We start from the raw sequence: 20,062 nt of genomic DNA, 5'->3' as shown, positions 1-20,062 counted from the left end.
ACAGAGCAAAGCTTTAAAGTTAGCCACCAACTACCAAAAGAGGCATCAAGACATACTACATAATTGCCAAGCTGCCTATTATAAAGGTGTATTTATTAAAATAAAGGATTTAAAATTACTTCCACCAAACTTTCTTACAGTCCACCAAATCACTTCAGCCTGTCCTTGGTCTAATGGAAATTCTCATGTGTTGAGCATTATATGCATGCCTTTGTGCTTGCTAGCATACTGGCTTGTCAGAACAAGCACCACTACGGCAAGTGGGCTGGTACTGGTGGCACTGGTGCTGCTGAGAGAGAGCTGCAGGACTCAGAGGCAGCTGGTTCAGATGAGGATATCACACACTGTTCTCTCCTGGAGATGGCCAAAATTTTAATTTCTTACCAGACACTGTATTTTGTCACACACTGTATAAGGTTCCTGTATGACTTGTTCTAAAAGTCCTGAGTATCCCCTTATGTACTGAAATAAGGAGTGGATTACATCCAAATAATACTGAACAAACTTGTTAGCAACATTTGAATTATACTGAGTATGCTGTAAATATGGGAGGGGAAAATACAGGATTTACCATGTAATATAGCCCTGGAAATTTCATAAGCAGAAGGACTAATTGATCTTATTGAAGACTAGATTATTTCCAGGACCATGACTGTAAATGCACTTGCTCATATCCATATGTTTCTATCTGACTGGACCAGTGGTCCATTTGCAATACAAAGCTGCACTGTGTGGCCAACAACAACACAACAGGGCTGGCCCAGTACTGGTCCAGTCCCAGCCATAGCTGCCTCAGAGGGGAAGTGTGCAGAGGATGGCTCGGGGATCCAAGCATCTGGTGATGTGTTGTCAAACCCTTTCTGTAACGAAAGAGGCAATGGTGGGGAAACATCATGCAGGAGGGGGAAATCTAACTCAGGAAACTGCCCTTATTGATGAGTACAACTGTTTGCCTTTGGTGGCAGGTGTTGCCTGAAACATTAAAAGCTACCCCAAAATCAACAACAAGCTTGTACGGTGGCACTCCACCCTCCATCAAGGATTCCTTCTTCCCATGAAGATAGTTTGTGATGCCTTGAACTTGGCGTCATGCTTCACTTTGCAGAGAGTAAGGCCAATACCCCTTACAGAGCATGGCTGGCTGAGCATAGCTAAGACTGATCAGAGAGCCCCAAATAGCTGTGTCTCAGTGTCACCACAGGGCTTTGGCACCGCAAAGCACATGGCAGAAAATAAAACAAAATGCTTTCTCCGGCTATAGAAGTAACAGGCTGAGGCTGGACAAGAATACCTTGCAATTTTTCTTTCATCCCTTTCTGGCAAGGAACAGCTTCCTTTCCCGTGAAGTCCTACCTTCTTCCACCACATCTGCTTAAAGAAAACCTAAAACAAACAAACAAACAAGCAAACCCACCCACCCCCAGAAGAAAAAAGCACCACCAGCAACGGAAAATAACCAAACAAGCAAATCCTAAACTTCAACAAAAAGAATGGGGAGATACTGATGCAACACAGCTGAAAGACACAAGGTTTAGCTGCCATTGCTCAGGAAAGTTTGCCAGCCAAAATGCAGCTCTGCATGTTGTTATAGCTGTTCACCTCATGGCATCAGGCCTTGAAGGCATCAGTAGCTGAAGTCACCTTGGAAGAAGGATGGCTCCTGGTGGAAACATGCTCTGCAAGCCAACAAGGGCACCAAGTTAAACCTTTCAGCTACAGCCCCACTCCCTAGGCAAAGGCCAGGGCAGAGAGAACTGTCCCTGGCTGCTCCATGGCCAGCCATATCTCCCTTTTCTTTGCTCAAAGTTTGTAGCTGCTCTCTGTAATTTCTCCATAACCTGGTCTTTCTCTGCAAAATATGCCACCAATATCAGAGGTATATCATTGGTAATCTGTTCCCCACACCTTTCTGTGTCTTTCTAGTGGTCTCCATACCACCATAAGACCCTGCTTTACCCTGCTGTTACCTTTCTCAGCTTGCTGACACATTGAGTTTTTATAAGTTTATAAAGCAGTTATATCATCTCTTCATCTTTAAAAGCAGGTATTTATGGGAAGATAGATACCAAATCTCTTATTTTCTGATGTCCAGACCCAGCTTACAATTGGTTAGATGGCATGCCTAGTTATGGCTCCCTCACCCAAATATTTACTCTTGGCTGTAGTTACCAACAGCAATCCCACCTAATTCATACCTAAGGAGCCAGAATCATGAGCCATGCCCCTAGCTCCAGTTCTGCCTGCTGACTGAGAAATAACCTCTCCCCCTCACAGAGGGATTTCTTTAAACCCAAGCCTGTAAACAAGCTACTTTGAGCTTGGAGTTTCATGTCATTTTTAGGACAGACTGAAAAACGCTTCTAGTAGCAATAAAAAACCTCCCCACCCTCCTTTCATTTCAGCTGAGTTTAAAAGGGATCTTGTCCAAGTTTTTCAAGTAAAAACCTCTTACTCCCTCTCTCAAGTGGTTTGATGGGGTTTTACATCTCTATCTGATCTGCAGGGATGTTTTTCCGGGCATGTACATAGTGCCTGCTGTCCCTGGGGCGGGTAAGCAGAGTTGCTTCTTGACTGTTGGGCTTCGCTTCAGCTCCTTTCTTAGAAAGTACAAGCCATGCAGGAAACCCTGCTGAAAAGTCACTGCACGCTTTAGAAAGTGAAAAACCCGCTCTTGGGCAGGGCCTGAAATCTGACTGTTAGCACCGCGCCCCGAAAGCTCGGAGGCGATGGAGCTCCCAGCAGCCCTGGGGAGGCAGTGGGTGGATGCAGGGGTGGAAGAACACCCCAGTCCCACCCCTCTGGCCTCCTGCAGCTTCACCGTAAGCAATTAGTGAGTAACCATCATGCAGTTTAATCTCATATTATGTTATGCAGCAGAGACAGTTTAAAAATAGGTTTCTTGGTGCCAGCCCAAGCTTCCCATCCCCTGACAAGTGTGTCTGAGTCTGGCTGTGATGGACATGGAGGCAAGAGCTTTGCTCAGCAGAACACGAACTGAGCAACTTTTTCTAACTAGTTTCTGCAGATATTTTGAAGAGTGTCAGTGAAGCTGCTGCTGTGGATTCGTTTCACCTGTATTCTGGAATTGAAATTTATCTCTAACAAAAGGGTACAGGGAAAAAGAAACACGGGGACCTGCATTACTGCAAGCTCTTTTACAAAGTGGATTTAGATGCAAAGCAGGTGTGCCATGGTCTGGACCAGAGTATACAGAAATGAATCATGTGACAGCAGCAACTCCTGTTCAAGAGTCCTCAGATGAGGTGTAAGGAAGAATCAGGTATGGCTGCCCTGAGGTGGGGGCATTTCCATCCCCCCTCTCCACCAAAACGTTTTTACCATTTCTGCTTTCAGGCTGTGCTGCTCAACTTTTGCAGAAACCAAGTTCTTGTCCCATAGCCCAAGGACATCTTACCGTTCCCTAGTAGGCTGAGAGTGTTAAGATCATTCTGGCAATGCATGTCCCCATGGGAAGGTTATCAGAGAGTACTTGGTTTTGCCATGCGAGTGTGAGACTACCCCATGACCCACTGGCATGCACCAAAACCAGTATACAGTTTGGAAGAACTGGAGTTTGCATTAGACTGACTTCAATCAGATGGTTTAATGAGAACAACTCACAGACACCACCTGTCCTTTCTACCTTCCATATCACATAAAGGTTTGCAGATGGTTTATGAGATGTTACAGTCTGTGCTTTGACAGCTGCAAGATGTTCAGGTTGTTTATAGAGACTAGAAGAGAACAAATTCAGCCCCAGCTCCTTCCCCACCTACATGTGAAGCTATATGTGGAACAAAGTGTCTAATGCTTGCACTGAACCTCATTTCCACTTGCAGAGCTGAAGACAGGAGGAAAGAAGAGCAGAAGACTGCAGGACCTGAATACAAGCGCAGTGGTTCACTGAGGCTTCCTTCAACACCCCACTCAGCAATATGGCTTTAATCTTTTCACTGTTATTCTGATCGATACTTCTTTCTGACATGATCTTACTAGGGAGGAAAGGCACTTCCTGAGGGGATCTACAGCTGTGCATCCAGAACAGACCCACTAAAGTATCTGTAACCTCAACATGACAGGAAAAAACTTTGCTCTGCCAACACCAGCCATTCTCGGGCTTGTCATCACTTGGCAATTTTTGGTGTTCAGACACGCTGCTGACAGAAATTGTGTGAGTTGCTTAAACAGGAGAATCTGTGCTCTGGATAATGCCAGTGAATCATCATCAAACTTCTGGGAAAAGGTTTTCACCAAGGTTAGCCAACAGAGCTGTAAAGTCACCTGCCTCAGTGAAAAATGTCACATTTAAAGCAGCAGAGGGGAAAAATGTTGGCTAAGTGAGGGAAAGGCTTAAGAATTGACATTACTCTCTGAGGGAAGGGATAACTATCATGTGCACTTACATTTGCTGTGAAAGAAATTAGACACAGCAAACAGTAGCATTTACAGAGAATTATGCCTGGTCCTGCAACAGCTATGAAACCCAAGTCTGCCAGAAAAGCAAAATCTGGAGCTTCTGCTCAGTGTGTGCCTAAGGAACTGCTCCAAGCTGCTGTCTCTTATGGGTCAGCCTTTCCCTGCCACAAGGTGTGCCAAAAGCTTACCCTGCATTGTGAAGGTTGGTGTGGCTGAGGAGCTTCATCTGCAGCTGAGAAGATGACCTAGCTGGCCGAAATAAGAGCAGTGATGTCTGAAGGCTTGTGTTTCATCCTCCCAGAAAAGGTGCTTTGGTGATCAGGGGCCTGCCAACAGGCTGTCATGCTCTGAAGCAGGTTTCCTGCAACACAATGGGACATGCAGAAAGCCTGGGGAGAATTCTCTCTCTTGGATTAAAGGAAAAAGTGATCTTCACAGTTTCCAGGAAATAATAGTGAATGGTAAGATCAGCTAGGTAGATTTTAATGAGCATTTATGTTAAGGACATCTGAGAAGAGCAAAACGTGATTGAAGACACATCAAAAGAGTGGCTTGCTCAGGATTTTGTAAGGGGCATAGCTTCTCTTGGGACTGACAACAAAATAAAGATCAAATGTAACAAACCAGAACCCCATCTGACTTCAGAGCAACTGAAAGGTCCACATGGAATTTTGAACCACAGAGGTCAGAGATAGATTTCAGGGGACTGTATGGCTGAAGCCATGAAGAAGTGTTACAATTAAGAGACGGCAGAGCACAATACCACTGCTCAAGTAAGGGATCATGCTGCAGAGATCAGAAATGGCATAACAGGCAATGAGCTAAGGTCCAATGTTTTGCCTTTGTGGGTTCTTAACTCAAAACAAGTGCAAGTCCTGGATTCCAGGAAAAAAAAGGGTGGAGAAGGGGGAGGGAAGGGGAAGGGGGAGGGGGAGGAAAAGGCAGGGAAGGCTGGGGAAGAAGAGGGGAGGGGAGGATTTAAAATCTAACCCAAGGAAATTTTGATGTGCTTGTTGTAAGTTAAAAGCAATAAGAAAGGTACAGTCACTAGAGGCACAAAGATCAATGCATTAATCTTTATGTTATTTGACTGGGGAGGCCCAAAATTTCAGATGCACAAGGCTCCTGTTTCTACGTCATAGTTATGAATTACTATGATATATTATATTATATTATATTATATTGCTATGAACCATGAATATTTTGTTCACTTTTGCACTGAGCAGATGGCAAGAGACTGGAAGGGATTCAGACAGCAGTAGACATGATTTAAGAGATGCTGGAAGAACTGGCTTGAGAAACAAGCAAACAAATGTAAAACAGGATGAGAAATGGGCTAGAGTGCTTTAGAGAGTATAAAACCACTGAGAGAGGAACTACTTAGTTTTATAGAACAGAATATAAACAAAATGAATGTACTATGAGTAACCAAGAGCTCTGCAAAATTAACACTAGCTGGTCTCACTGCACTGATTTAAGTCATCACTCCTTTTTCTTGCATCTCAGCTCCAACAGGGGCAGCAGCAAGATGGGCAGTGCAGCCTCCCCTCCACTGGCAGTCCACTTAATGGTGGATTTAAATCCTCACTTCTTCCAGGCTAGAAGTGCACACCAAACTTGCGTGAGTTTGGGTGGCCAGTGCGGATCTGCGCCACTGATCCTGCCCCAATGTCTCCAGCAGTGCAGGGATGAAGAGGAAACATGGTTGGCAACTTCCACAGCTACCCTAGCAAGAGCTTCTTGTTGCTGTGAGTAACCCCCAGCAGCAGCTTCTCTGTGGGGGCGTTCAACAAATCCGTATGGAGGTGAGGTGACAAAAGCAAACACCTTGATCTGGTGCCCCGCACCAGAATCCCTCTTTTCCATACTGCCAGCTCCAGTATGCACTGTACAAAACTTCACTTGTTCCTTACAGCTGCCTGGCCAGCGGCTGTTGGGCACTGCTTTCCCCTTTGGCCTTTACCTGCAGTGCATCGACAGACCAGTGATCCCCAACAACTTCAGATGATCTCTCCCATTCCTTCACAAGCCCTGTGCACAGCAGGAGAGAGGACCAACAGGAGGGGTGGGCTGCCTTTTCAGAGAAGCCCACTTCTTGAACTCCTGGGTGCTGCCTTTGGCTTTATCACTTTCATGACATGCACATGCACAGAGAGCTGGCAGTGTGTCGAACATCCGTGCAGCTCCACCCCCTCCCTTTCTAGCACTCATCCCTATTTCTAAAGCAGGCATAAAGCTGCAGATGCCCATACTGAGCCCATACTGAGCCCATGCAAAATATTTCAGCCCATTCACATCAGAGCTTTTCTGTGAGGCATGGCTTGCCCCCGGCTGGTGGCCCTTTGTGGGATGCTCATGTCTGCAAGTGACCAGAGGGATGCTGGGCCCCCAGTGGGATGCCTGCCCTTGCACCCATGCACCTGTGCGCTCCCACCCCCATGCACTTATGCTCCAGTGCAGTCATGCACCTGCACACCGTGCACCCACCTACCCATGCACCGTGAATCCGTGTGCCTGGGAAGCCGCAGCAGCTCCTGCCAGCGCTGCTGCAGTGCTGTTTGCTGCCTCCACTTCAGTGGCCATGGCAACTGTTGTTGTGTAATGAAGTGTTGCCAGGATCCAGGCCAGGAGCAGAGCTTTGCAAAGGAAATGAAAAATAAAAAAATCAAACCATGGAAAGGCATGATGTCAAGCCAATGAAATCCAAGTCCCCCTTCTGCCTGGCGTCACACACACTTTTCCACACTGGCCCCTGCAATCCAGCCTTGCCACGGCTGACCCAAGAACCAGCAGCTGAAGAGTCACTCCACAAACCAGTGCATGTGGTTGTTTGTGCTACTTTCTCCCAGTGATAATCAAGAACAAATTGTGTCCACCACCCATCTAGTTGTTCTTTAAGGAAGTGGTTCAGACAACGAAACACATCTTACCGAGCAGCTAAGCCAACAGAACAAGCTACCTACTGCAGGATACCAGGCTGGAGCAGCTTAAATACTTGTTCTTTTGACCTAGAATTGTTTACATTTGCTTCGCTGAAAATCCCTTCATTGAAAGAAGAGCTGTTTTTAGAAGTGCCAGAGCTTGAAGGTCTTTCTAGGTTTGTCTCCATGAGGGGCAAATTCACCAAGGAAGCAGGAGGCCTAGATCAGGGATGCCTGAGCCCTTTCTGTGCCAGCCAGTTCAAATGCAGGAACCTCATCCCTGCTATAGTGAGCCTTGCCAGGCCAGGGGTGTCCCAAACAAGCATGTGGGAAATACACTGCACCCTACAGGGCTGCAGCTCATCTGGGTTTTGCCTGGGTGATTCCTGAATGCTTCTCACTGCATAACAGGACAGAAGGAAAGACAGGCACTGGACAGGGAAACTCACACACATTTTTTTAAAAGACAGAGGGTGGAAAAGCAGGAACAGAGGCGAAGGAGCAGATATTAACTTCCAGCCTTTAATCCCTGGGTTCAACAAGGGCATTTCACCACCACTGACCTGCCAGAGTGTGAGTTTGGGAGAATGAGAGGGAAATGGGGAAGGAAGGCTGTTTTCTAAACAAGGGAAGGGGAAATTGTCTCTGTCCCCAGACAGAGTAGAAATATGAGGAAATGCTGTTTGCACCGGGCAATTTCTGTTTTTCTCTCAGGGTTTTCAGTCAACACTAGCCTTGGCAACTGGTGTCTGTGAGCTAAACACTCTGGGACAACAATGCTGTGAGGAGAAAAAACACCAAAGGAGGTTTAAACTACTTGCAGAAAGTACCCTGGGGAGTGCTGTTTCCCTGGCACTGGTTTCACTCACTGTAAAACCTAAAGTTTAGCCCCATCTCAGTCGGAGCTCAGGCGAGCCCACAGCTCCTGGCTTCTTCAAGGTAGCAGTCATAGCTGCTTTCCCTCTCAACGGCAGTGAAACCCGGCAGCTGTCAGTCTTCCCTGGCAGGATCCTGCAGGACAGCCTCAGCCTGCGGGAGGTGGGGGCAGGGAAGGGGCAGCTAATGGTCTCCAGGACATGCTAGCTGCCTTCTGTCATACCTGGGACAAGGGCAGGAACTTCGGGTGAAAGTTTTCACCCCTTAAAATGTGGCTCGTTTTGGCTTGCAGAAATGCATGTTTATTATAAAAGGGAGTTTGTGCAAAGACACGAGAGCTCACCCTTCCTTTCCCCTCTTGCCATTGCAATGCCACAGCTCCCCTCGCCGCAAGGGAAGGTTGCTGGCGTAGCCCAAGGCTCTCCCAGTCTCTGCTCCATGGATTTGCAGGAAGGCGTTTGCAGCTCGGAGCAGATGCAATCGCGTGCTTGGGCTGACATCTAGTGTCGGCATGGACAGGGCCTTTCCTCCCAACATGCTTACGGTGATCTGAAAGGAAGAATGAAGAGGACATTTCTTTGGCTTAGTACTAATCTGGTTAGAAACCTGACCCGTAAGCCCGCGAGTACCTTTGCTCCATTAAAGACCAAAGAAAATAATAAAAGAACACTCTAAAGTAGAATTAAATATTGTTAAGGAAACTTCTCCACCCTAGATTTCCTGCAGCAGAGTCAAGCATCTGATTTCGGGGGAGGGACAAACATTAGGTAATTGAGTGGTACAGCAGTAGGAGCAGCTCATCCTGGGTGGCTACAGGGAGGGACCACAAACAAAGGAATCCCTGGGCTTTTATACCCTCACAGTCTATGTAACTGTTTCAATGGTTATTTTGGGGTCTGGGGTCTTCCAGTTGTTCACTGGCTGGACAGTTATCACCCTGTGTCACCTTTCACCTGTGTTTTTTCTATTTTTGGCTTAGATCTGTTCTGACCTTTTCACATGGTACAGTCAGGAAAAAAAGGTTTTTCAGGCATTTTATCTGAAGCTGCAGAAACAGACTTCAGGCTTATAAACATGTGAAGGAAGAGGAAAAAGTGTTTATGCTCTACTTTCCCCACAAAACTGGAAGGGATTCTTGTGCAAGAGGGCTCCCTAGGCCCTGTTGGTCAAAGTCCATAGTGTTTATGCAGGAGTTGGCTTTGCTAAAAGGGTCAGATGGAGTCAGGGAGCAGATCTTATCATCCTGACAGAGCAGGCATCCTGCCATTGAAGTTTCCGCAGGAAGTTTCCTGTTGCTGTTTAACCTTTAAATATGTGGTCTTTCTTGTCAGCTTTCCCATCAGATATCCCATTTCAGACAACCAGGGAATTCATACTTAAGTTCAATTGGTGCAGGGGATATTGTGGAACCATAAACTGTTTGCTCTGTACACACACTTGAACTCCAGAATGTGCATGGAGATACTTTATATTTAACTCTAACCCATTTAAGGACAAAATAGTCCCTCATATTGTTTTAGTTATAGTATATTTTACTTAATGCAGCACTCAAATATATGCATATATGCATTTATGGCCACTGTTTATGTTTGATACAGACCCTCTCTTTATCTTCATGGCCTCATTGCTGCCATCAGACCACAAGCAATCTGCCTCCCCAACATAAAACCAAAATAGCAGAGAGTTGATCTTGGCATGTAGAAACAGCCACTGAAGACAAACCTCTGGAGAGGAACAAGCCCATCACCAACCCCTACAGTTACTGAAAGCATCCTTTAGTGACAGGTTTCCTCCTGGCTCAGCCACAATGCTAAGGGGTAAGGATGGTGGATCCTCTAGGGAGGAAATGGTCTGACATAGCACAAACAATATACATCGAGGGTAATAGCCAGGGTCTGCGGTTTCATAACCCTCTTCCATTACACCAAGGCTATCATAGCACTTGAAGAATTAGAGTTTTCTTCCAGAAGCCTTATTCCTGAGCCAGCTGCTTCTGGAGGTGCCCACTTGGGCAAGCACTGCCTCTGCCATGGCAAACCACAGCAGAAGGGGCTGTTTGGAGATCACACCTCAATTATTAAATCTGATGTGTCGGCTCAAAAGAAGATGACAAAACCCACTTATCTGCTACAATGTATTCTTTTAGAGTCAGTGCTCTAAAGCATTGCTGCTTTCACATTTCATAAAACCATATAATGCTTTTATTTTGAGGAAAGGGATACTGGCAGTTGACAAGGGCCACATAAAACACAACAGCTTTGGATGAGTAATCATGAGTTTCTGCCTATGGGCTATCCAGAGCGAAATGTGGTTCAGAAACTGATGCTTCCCTTCTTCAGAAGAGCTTTTCCAAGCTCCTCTGATCAGTACCCCACAAATGAAGTTGCTCAGTCCTGTGTTTTGGCTGCTTGGAAATGCTGACTTGCTTCCAGGGCACTTTTGAGTCTTGCCTTTTGGCTGGTGGCAGCAATGCTGTGCCACCCACAGACAGTTTCCTAAGAAAACTGTCTCACACTGGGGTATGAGCAGCATTAACCTTTCCGTTTCTTTGGCTTTAGATGTGCCATCAGTAGGAAAACATTTAAAGGCTCATGCAATGTATGTTTAATTACCATTTATCCAATGTCTTGCTGACAGATGGTCATGTCATACATTTTAAAATAACATGCTTGTAATTAGTATTTAGAAAGTATTGGTCCAATCTACCACTTGTAGGTGACTCTTGTGGCATATTCCACCATGGCAGCAGTGCTACTGCTGATGAGGACTGAATGAGCAGGGAGTGGTACCTCACGGCACTCCCAAGGGATGTGCCTGACCCCTGTGGAATACTAGTGTTGCAGTGGGGATACTGCAGCACGCATATATCAAACCAGGAGTCCCGTGGAAAGGAAATATCTATGGACAGACAGATTCTTGATAGCTGTTTCAGAGATGTTTATTTCTCCAGCCGCATGGCCGGAGCTCTGCCGAGGAGCTGTTCCAGTCACGGGACCAAGGGTCCTTCTGCCCGCGCAGGGAACACAAACCAACCAATGGGAACGAGGCTGAGCAGGGACAGGGAAACCCCGTGTCTGTGCCCTCAGGGCCCCTCTCCCAGGGCTACACGGCAGGGGAGGGACTCCAACACCTCACCCATTTTATTTTAATAAAAGGAGAATGAAAACAACTGGATAAACATAACAAGAACAGTTTCAAGACAAAACAAGCCACCCTCCTGAGTCTTTAAATGTCCAAACAGATTCTGTGGAACATCTTAGGGCTGACAGAAGGGAGACAGAACTCTGAGCATGCTTTGTGGGGAAACTGAGGCAGGAGAGGGTTTAACTTCTTCCCTCCCCCTTTTCATCCCCCCCTCGGCATTGGAAAGGGATTTTGGGGAAACAATTGGCAAAAGCATGGTTTTGTGAGGGAAACCATGGATGAAAAAACGGATTGGGAATACACTGGGGGTAATAGGACATAGGGTAAAAGGGAAAGGTGGGATTAGGAAAGGGAGACTGTAGGGGGGACTTACAATAGAGATATTGTCTAACATGACTACGATTTTTTGCATATATACTGCCTTTTACAGGAACACCATCAGGCCCAGTGACCTGCGATGCTTGTAACCCTTTTCTACCTCGTATAATTTTGAATTCCACGACTTCTCCATCTCCCAAGCTTGGGATGCATTTTTCAGGGTTATTCTTTTTAATAGCAGTTCTATGCACGAATATGTCTTGCTGGTTGTCACACCTTGTTATAAAACCATAATTTTGCTTAACATTATACCATTTTACTATCCCTAAGGTCTTAGTTACTATGATCTTTTCCTTTTTCCGAGTGGCTGCTGTTTTCTGTCTCGCTGCGTCTTTGCTCTCTCTTTCGGTCGCTCCCGTGTTGGAATTGTTGGGGCTGCTGGTGCCTGCGCGCTCTTCCCGGGGTCGCGTTCGGGGCTGCGCGGGCCGGGCCGGGCCGTGCCGCTCAGTTCTCCGCGCGTCGCCTCCTCTGGTCGCAGCTTCGCTGCCGCTGCCGGGCGCTGCACCCACATCTCGGCCGGGCCCCCGAGCGATGACTCCCCCGTGCCCTGCTCCAGCACGCGTCTCGGCTGGGCATGGCTCCGTTCTACCGCCATCGCCGCCAGCCGCCGCCCGCGCGCCGCCCCTCTCAGTCGGGCGTTCCCGGGGCTCGCTCTACCACGCACTGCGTGGGGCCAGGCGGGCACCGCCGGGTCCCGCCGCTCCTCGCTCCGCCGCCAACACTGCGGCTCGCGTGGCTCCGCCCGCGCGCGGGAACTGCCTCGCTGCTGCTCGCAGAGCGCTCGGCACACGTGGCCTGGGCCGCACGGTCCCTGCGCCAGTCTTCCCTTCGCCAGGACACAGCTGACATTGCTCAACAGTCTCGGTAACTAAATAATATTCACGAAAATATTCTTCCATCGGCATATATTTTGACTCCAGTATTAACTGTGTCCAAACGGTTTTCCAAAAGCCCTTGGTAAGAATTAAATCCCAAGAAACATAGAAAAAGTTCTTAAACAACCATGCCAGGAAGTGTTTCAGTTCTTTTTGAGCTTGAATCAAGCTAAAATTTACAAATCGTTGTTCAAGAATCATTTTAAGTTTAAGATAAATGTCCATATGCGGCTCTGAGAGCCAAGAGTCTTCCCACGGTTCCTCCATAGTTTAGATATGGAATAGCAAAGCAAAACCAAGAAGAGGAATCCAAAGTTTCCAGGGTTTACTCACACAAATCAGTCGCTTAGGGATCGGGGATCGTTCTGCTCTCAATTCTCCACCACTTGTTGCAGTGGAGATACTGCAACACGCATATATCAAACCAGGAGTCCCGTGGAAAGGAAATATATATGGACAGACAGATTCTTGATAGCTGTTTCAGAGATGTTTATTTCTCCAGCCGCATGGCCGGAGCTCTGCTGAGGAACTGTTCAATCACGGGACCAAGGGTCCTTCTGCCCGCGCAGGGAACACCAACCAATGGGAACGAGGCTGAGCAGGGGCAGGGAAACCCCGTGTCTGTGCCCTCAGGGCCCCTCTCCCAGGGCTACACGGCGGGGGAGGGACCCCAACATTTCATACTAGTTCCCAAAGGAGAACAGAAATTGGAAATCAGCTTCCCAGCCTGCCATGCAGGCAGAGCCATGCAGGCAGAGCCTGGAGATGCTGGGCCCAAGAAAGTGCCTGGGGAAAGGTGTGGTGACTGGCAAGGGGCAGCGTGAGCTGCCAGCATTCAGGGAGAGTCAAGCTGGCGCCAGCCACAGTGACACTGACTCTTTGCCCCAGGGAAGGGACGGGATAACTCCAGTACTGTGCACACAGTGTGGAGAGTACATTGGCACAGTCTGTGCTTCCACAGCAAAGGACCATCTCCTGGATTTGGGCCTCACACCCAGGTGTGAGTACCTTAATACTTCTCCAGTCCAGCCAGGGTGGACACAGTTTGAGATGCCCCCTTAAAGCACGTTGTAAATCCTTGCCTGCAGTACTGGAAATATTCCTGGTTTTCCTAAGACTCTGCTGCCTCTGAGCTGGTGCAACCATTTCCAGCATGTGGAGGAAACACCAGCTGTGAGGGAGTATAATAAAATAGGCCAAACTCCAAACAAGCTGAGCAAACAAGTCTTAACCTTATTTCTTGGAAAAAAGATATCCATTTCAAATGTTTCTTGCACCTGCTAAATGCATTAGCAGAGGTGTTTTATCCTGAACGAGCAATCCTGATGAAAGAAAAATAGCTTCTTTGTTGTGATCTGGTGTGCTTGTGACAGCCATTCAGGAGATGATTAACAACTCTGTGCTGGAAGCTGGACAACCACACTCAGTGCTCACATGGTTGCTCTCCATCGTTTCCAAACTTCATTGAAAGAGCTAAGCACTTTGCCACCTATTTTCTCTTTCAAAAAAACATCAGAGTGAGGTTTTGCATGTGTTGGCCATTCCAAGGAAAATAAGTCCTTACTGGGAATTGGAGGCAGCAGGCCATTGGCCCTGGAGGTTATTGCAGGGTGTCCAGTTCCAGCGGCTGACAGCACTGCAGGAAATCTCAGACGTATTTTGCTGCCATGCAGTGGATTAGCACATCAGCATAATGTCAGGAGGAAAAACACAGAAAATATGAGCCACGTGCTATTAAAACAGACTGAGCAAAGTGCTTGGTTGGCGTCAGGCTGCCCCAGGGGACTGGTGCTGGAGGAACAGCCCATGCTTTCCACTTCGAGCCACCAGCTGCCTCTGCTCTGCCTATGTGGCCTCAGCCACGGTTTTCCGCTCCACTGCAAGAGAGATAGCCAAGGACATGCCTAACAGGATGCAGTCCCGAGCCCAGTACCACAGTCCTGATCAGCCCTGACCTGTGACAAAGAAGCCATTTGTTTCAAATAGGTTTTCACTCAAAAAATATGTTGGGGGGCTGAATACTTCTGACACAGTATATCAAAGGAAACAGTTGTGGCCTCCAGCACTCACAGGCACAGCACAGGGTTCCCTGGAAACAAAGTGAAAATGAACTTTGGGAACATGAACCACTTTGCCATGCCTTTCTGTGGTGCCTACTAAAAGTGGCACTGAGGGAACGTCATTTTGTCAAGATGCATGTACTATTTTCATGTGCTATTTGTTTTGATGGTAAAAGAGGAAGGATGAAAAACAAAAGTTTTTACTGGTTATCCTGAGCAGGGGAAAGGGCACATTTTCAACTGCTTCTCTGTTGGGGGTCACTGTGGTGCCTTCCAGCCCATCCCACTCCTCCCTGCCCTGTGTCAGCCTCAGGTAGAGCTACAGGGAACAGTATGGGGAAAGAAGACCCTGAAGTGATTTGGGTTCATGACAACCTTCCTTGCCCCCTGAACAGGTGATAGATCAGGCAGCTGATATTGGAGGGCTCCCAGAAGAAAAGCACGTCCCAGAAAGAATGCAAAGCACTGTGACTTCTGGGATCCCTGGGATGATGGTTGCCCAAGAAGAAGAAGAAGTAAACTTCCTACTGTTTATTTCTCTTCATTTCATTTCAGGTGATCAGAGCTTTGTTTAGCTTCTTCTCCAAGGAATCCATGAAACGAACTCAGCCTTAACTTCTCTGAGTCATTCCGGCTGAAGGGAGCACTCGAGCAGCACAGTGCAGTGCCCAGTCACAGGCAAAGGGGGCAACAGCATGCGCATACAGGCATGCTTCACACATACTCCCCCTTTGCTTGTTTGCCAGTGTCCAGCTGGGCTTATCTGGCCTAGAGGAAAAGCTGTGCCACCAGAAGATTTGTAAAACAGCAGGACAAGCAGGATCCCCTTGGCTGGAGGCAGTGAGGTATCTGTGCAGGCAGGAGATGGCCCCTGGAGTCTGGAGTCATTTACAAAACAAGGAGAAAAGGAAAGTGGGGGTTCTTCAGGTTTTCAGCTTCTCCTGGCAGCATGAAGTGTTGCTTTCTAGGAAAGGTGAGGTTGACTGAAAACCTATTGACTTCAGGGTGTCCATGCAAACAGAAAAGCATGTTTATATAGCACTAAATAGGAGTCCCCACACTGGGGCATATTTCAGGGAAAAGAAAAGTATGATTTCATTCAAGTCTATGATAAGGGCCTTGACAAAGAGCAGAAGAATGTCAAATGACAGACTGTCTTCACCACTGGAATTGGAACATGTGATTATAAATCTCGGTACTGTGGAGAAGAGCAGTAATATAAAGCCACAATCAAGGTAACGGAAATAGGATGCAGATGTGGCATAGTGAATTCAGAGCAGATTAAACATCCTACCCGCAACATCCAGATCCCACTGAAATCCTGCTGAAGCCTGTGCTGGCTTGCAGTAAGAGACAACGAGGACAGAAATTAAGGGAATTTGTCTCAGACAGAGACCTCTGAGTACTCAGATGGAAAAATCAGATCAGGTACCCCAGGACTGAGGGCTGTTCTAGCTCCTGTCCTCAGATAAAAGATTCCTGCCATTGCTGAGACCAGCTCCAGCCATAAGTAATATGTTAGGATTTCCCAACCTGAGCACTCAGCTAGTGAGAGAAAGTAAAGCTGATCCTGATGTCAAGATATGACCTTCCTTACCTTCCTATAGGGAAGGACGTCATCCGTGGTGCTTAGACAGGGATGGGACTTTACCTGTAAGAAAATCTGATGCAGACAAGGCTTTGCTTGAGAAGTTGTAGCTTGTTGATGAAGGAACACCCAAAGCTGGGAAACAGATATCATGTGAATATTTCTTTACCCAGAACAGTGGTTGGGTTGTAAAACACTTGTCTCTTCTCTGTGGGAATGAATTCCCCAGAGGTGACTCAGCAGTCAGCGAGATGAGAACCAGACACTCATAGTTTCTGAGCAATGGGCAAAGTTGAGACTTGAAGCTGTGTCTTCCAGGTGATGTTTTCAACCTCCAGCATAGCCTTACAAATTAATCAGATACAGTAATGAAAAGCCAGGACTGGTGAGATCAAAAATATGAAAGCCAAGCTGAACAATTTGCAGTGGCACACCAAAAAAAGTAAGGGCAACTGTAGGCAGCAAACTCTGCAGCACAGGGCATGCTTGCTGCAGGCCTGTGGAGGCCAGCCCTTGGCGCCTAATTATAAATATTCTCAGGTTACCTTAAATAACTACTGTCAGAATAAAGACCTGTTTCTTTGTTAGATCACGATGCAAGCCCAACTCCCTCAGTTCTTAAGCACTAATGTCAAAAGTTAAAGCTGAACTCCATATAACCTCCAGGCTATAAAGGATGCCAAATGCCAAATATTTTTAAAATGACATTTTATGCTAGGCCTGGATAGTTTGCCTTGTACATATACTAAGTTCAAGCTAATGTTTTAAGTCTCTTTGTGCTCCATGTAGAAATCTAGCAGAAAGATCAAACGCAGAATTCTATTTTATTCTTGGAAAGTAGGCACTGGAACACTGATTTGCCAGATATTTTAAGCTCTCAAATTACCCCTCATTTAATGGGAAAATCTGAAACCCAAATACTTTACTTAAATAGGTCTGCAGTTGACTAGCACTAGATGGCTGTAAGATTGTGCAAGGTTGTTAGACTTTAATCTCATACTTTCATCCTTTAAGGCTGATGCTCGAGCAAGGTCATAAACTGGCTTGTGTCACACGGGCGTGTGACTCTATCATATACATCTGTACATGACTGACAGCAAGGCACTGGTGGACGTGCAGAATACCCTATTGTTTTCTTGAAGGAGCCATGGCATATGAATGGATGCGTTGAGTTCAAGTCCTGAGGAACACGTTAGTGTCACGGCATGGCAGGATTAGTAACACCTAGTTTATTTGGCGGATTATAGTTTTATTTTTTATACTAAATAAAAACTAAGTAACCTTGATCAACCTGCTTAGCTTGCCAAGTTTCCATTCCCACTCACACCATTACATGTTGACCCCTGTTTCTAGAATAGCAGTAAAATCCTTCACCACAGTCCCCCACCATACAAGCCATGACCACACAGCAGAGATGAAGTAGAATATACAGTATCCAGGTGCTTAGGACTGATTATCTGGTTTTGCTATATAGCAAACTATTCTCTGATTTTGACAGAGAAATGCATTGCATAAGGTTTCCTCAATGAGGTAAAAATCCCTGTGGTACAGGACACCAACATTCAAACAAGCACGGTCTTGGGCTAATTAAGTAGTAAAGTTGCAGAGACATGGGTTATAAATGTTGGGGAAACAGTGGTGGTGGAGATGGGTTGATATCCAAGCAAAACTCAAATTCTTTGGAAGGGGTGAAGACTGGTTTCAGTCCAAGACAATGACACCCTCCCCTTGAGCTGGACAGTCCTGTGCTCAGGCTGACACATCATGGGGTGAGGGGGGATGTGGTCTTGTGTCACATGCAGCCATAAGCTGGTGCAGGCTTCCCAGAGCTCCTACGTATCTTTCAGTGACAGAGGTTCCCTGTGTAATGAGCTTAAGCCCACTGGTGAACTGTTTATTTGCATCCTCTCCTTCCCAGCTCAGGCGTGCAGATGTGCAGCCTCTCCTGCTGGGCAGCAGCTGGCTGATATAGGGGGCTGGCATCAGGCAGCACTGACTGTGTTCAGTCCTGTTGGAGACATATTCTCCCTGCTGCTGTCCCCCCAACCCTTTCCTTCTCTTCTTGGCTATGAATGTCCAGTGCAGCAGCTCAGATATCTGTGTGAAATGGGTGAGAGTGGGCTGCAATTACTGCCCAAGAGAAACCATTAAGAGAAGGGGATCTTGGAGGTCTGGATAGTGATCATATAGCGCTGGGTTAAGAGAAGTGCTAAGCAAAAGACTTGAAAGGTTCTTCCACTGAATAAATACTGCTGTTCACTCTCTAAGAACATAAAGTTCTAGGACGGCTGGAGTCAGTGCTGTTTGTGTTTACCACCCCTGGGTGCACTTTCTTCCTGTGAACTTGCTCCACCTATGCTTTTAACAGTCAGGTCTCCAGGGAAAAGGCCTTGCACACCCAAATAGTGCTATGGTGTGAAGAGCCACCCTCTTTGTTCATTCTAGTCACACTTAATGAAAGCACAGCCTGTTCCCCAAGGAGACCATTGTCAGGGAGCATTCACAGAGCAGTGCTGACAATGATGCACCAAGCCCATGCAGCTCCTTGCAAGGAAACTGGGAGCCATTGAGGGGTCTCCACTAGTTCATTAAGTTTCTTCATCTCCAAGAGATATTCTTCAACTAGAAAAGTTATTGATATGACTTGTGACTGTTGCAGTGAAGGACAGAGTAAGAGATTTGGAGAGGTGCTCTCTAAACATCACAATTACCTGAATCGAGGCACTTCAAAGAGCATTAAACAGCCCCTGGCTGTCAGTCAGGGTGGTCACTGTCCCACTTTGATGTACTCATTATCCAGCATGTGAATGTTTTCAGTAAGACAAATCTCATACCAGATGGGTAGGTTAGAGGAAAACTTTGCCTCAGGAAACAGTGAAGGATCACTGCTTTTCTCCAGGAAAGCTGGAGTTTCTAGCTTTGAAATGCTCTGTAGCTAACAGGCATGTGACTCTATCATATACATCTGTACATGACTGACAGCAAGAGCAACCCACTTCTTATGTCTTGAATTCCTCGTGACTGAACTACTGCACACCACAAAATCACAGAAATAGTTGACTTGACATAAAGTATCATCCAGGAAGATCTGAAGGAGCAGCAGATGCCTTGCCTAATGCACACCTCCATGCAGAAGCATTTGTGAGAATGCACAGGGCAGGAGCAAAGAAACTGATACTATACTCCTGCAGCCAATGACTTCCACCAAGGTTAGACCTTCTGTCAGCTCAGAAAGCTGACATATTGCCAAAGGTTTTCTGTGGAAGTCCCCAGAGGGGCTAGTATCACCTGTGACTTTTTTATCTTGGGTTTGGTGGGGAGAAGAGGAAGAAGAACTTTAGTCCAGCAGAATTTAAACTTCAGACTGGCACAAATCCTCTTCCTCTTCTTCAAAGAAATTCAAGCAGCTCAAGGCTTTTATGTCTAGATATGGCCTGCCTTCTTCTCTAATGAGAGAAAAGAAACAACCAAACTAATTAGTCAGGCCATGTTGGCCAAAGCGTCCAACTACTACTGTGTGTGAAGGAGAACAGGAACTGAAAAGGCATTAGAAGCTGACGATGAGTCATGTTATGACTTATTATCTTTCTTTCAGAAGAGCAAGAAGGACAGGTTTTCCTCTTACATTTTCTAGTTCACTGGGGAAAAGGGAAACTGTGTTTTTCTTTTAGCAGCTCTTGTTCTTGCATGTGCTCCTGGACCCAAGAGCACAGATAGAGTTGCGCTGTCAGGAAGGCTTGTACATCTGACAAGGCAGATTGAACTTTTGGTGTGAGCCCAGAGAATTTTCTTTCATTTCTATTG

This window comes from Corvus cornix, chromosome 4 (genome assembly GCF_000738735.6).
Source record: "Corvus cornix cornix isolate S_Up_H32 chromosome 4, ASM73873v5, whole genome shotgun sequence".
Taxonomy (NCBI): domain Eukaryota; kingdom Metazoa; phylum Chordata; class Aves; order Passeriformes; family Corvidae; genus Corvus; species Corvus cornix.
This window is presented reverse-complemented; position numbering follows the sequence as displayed.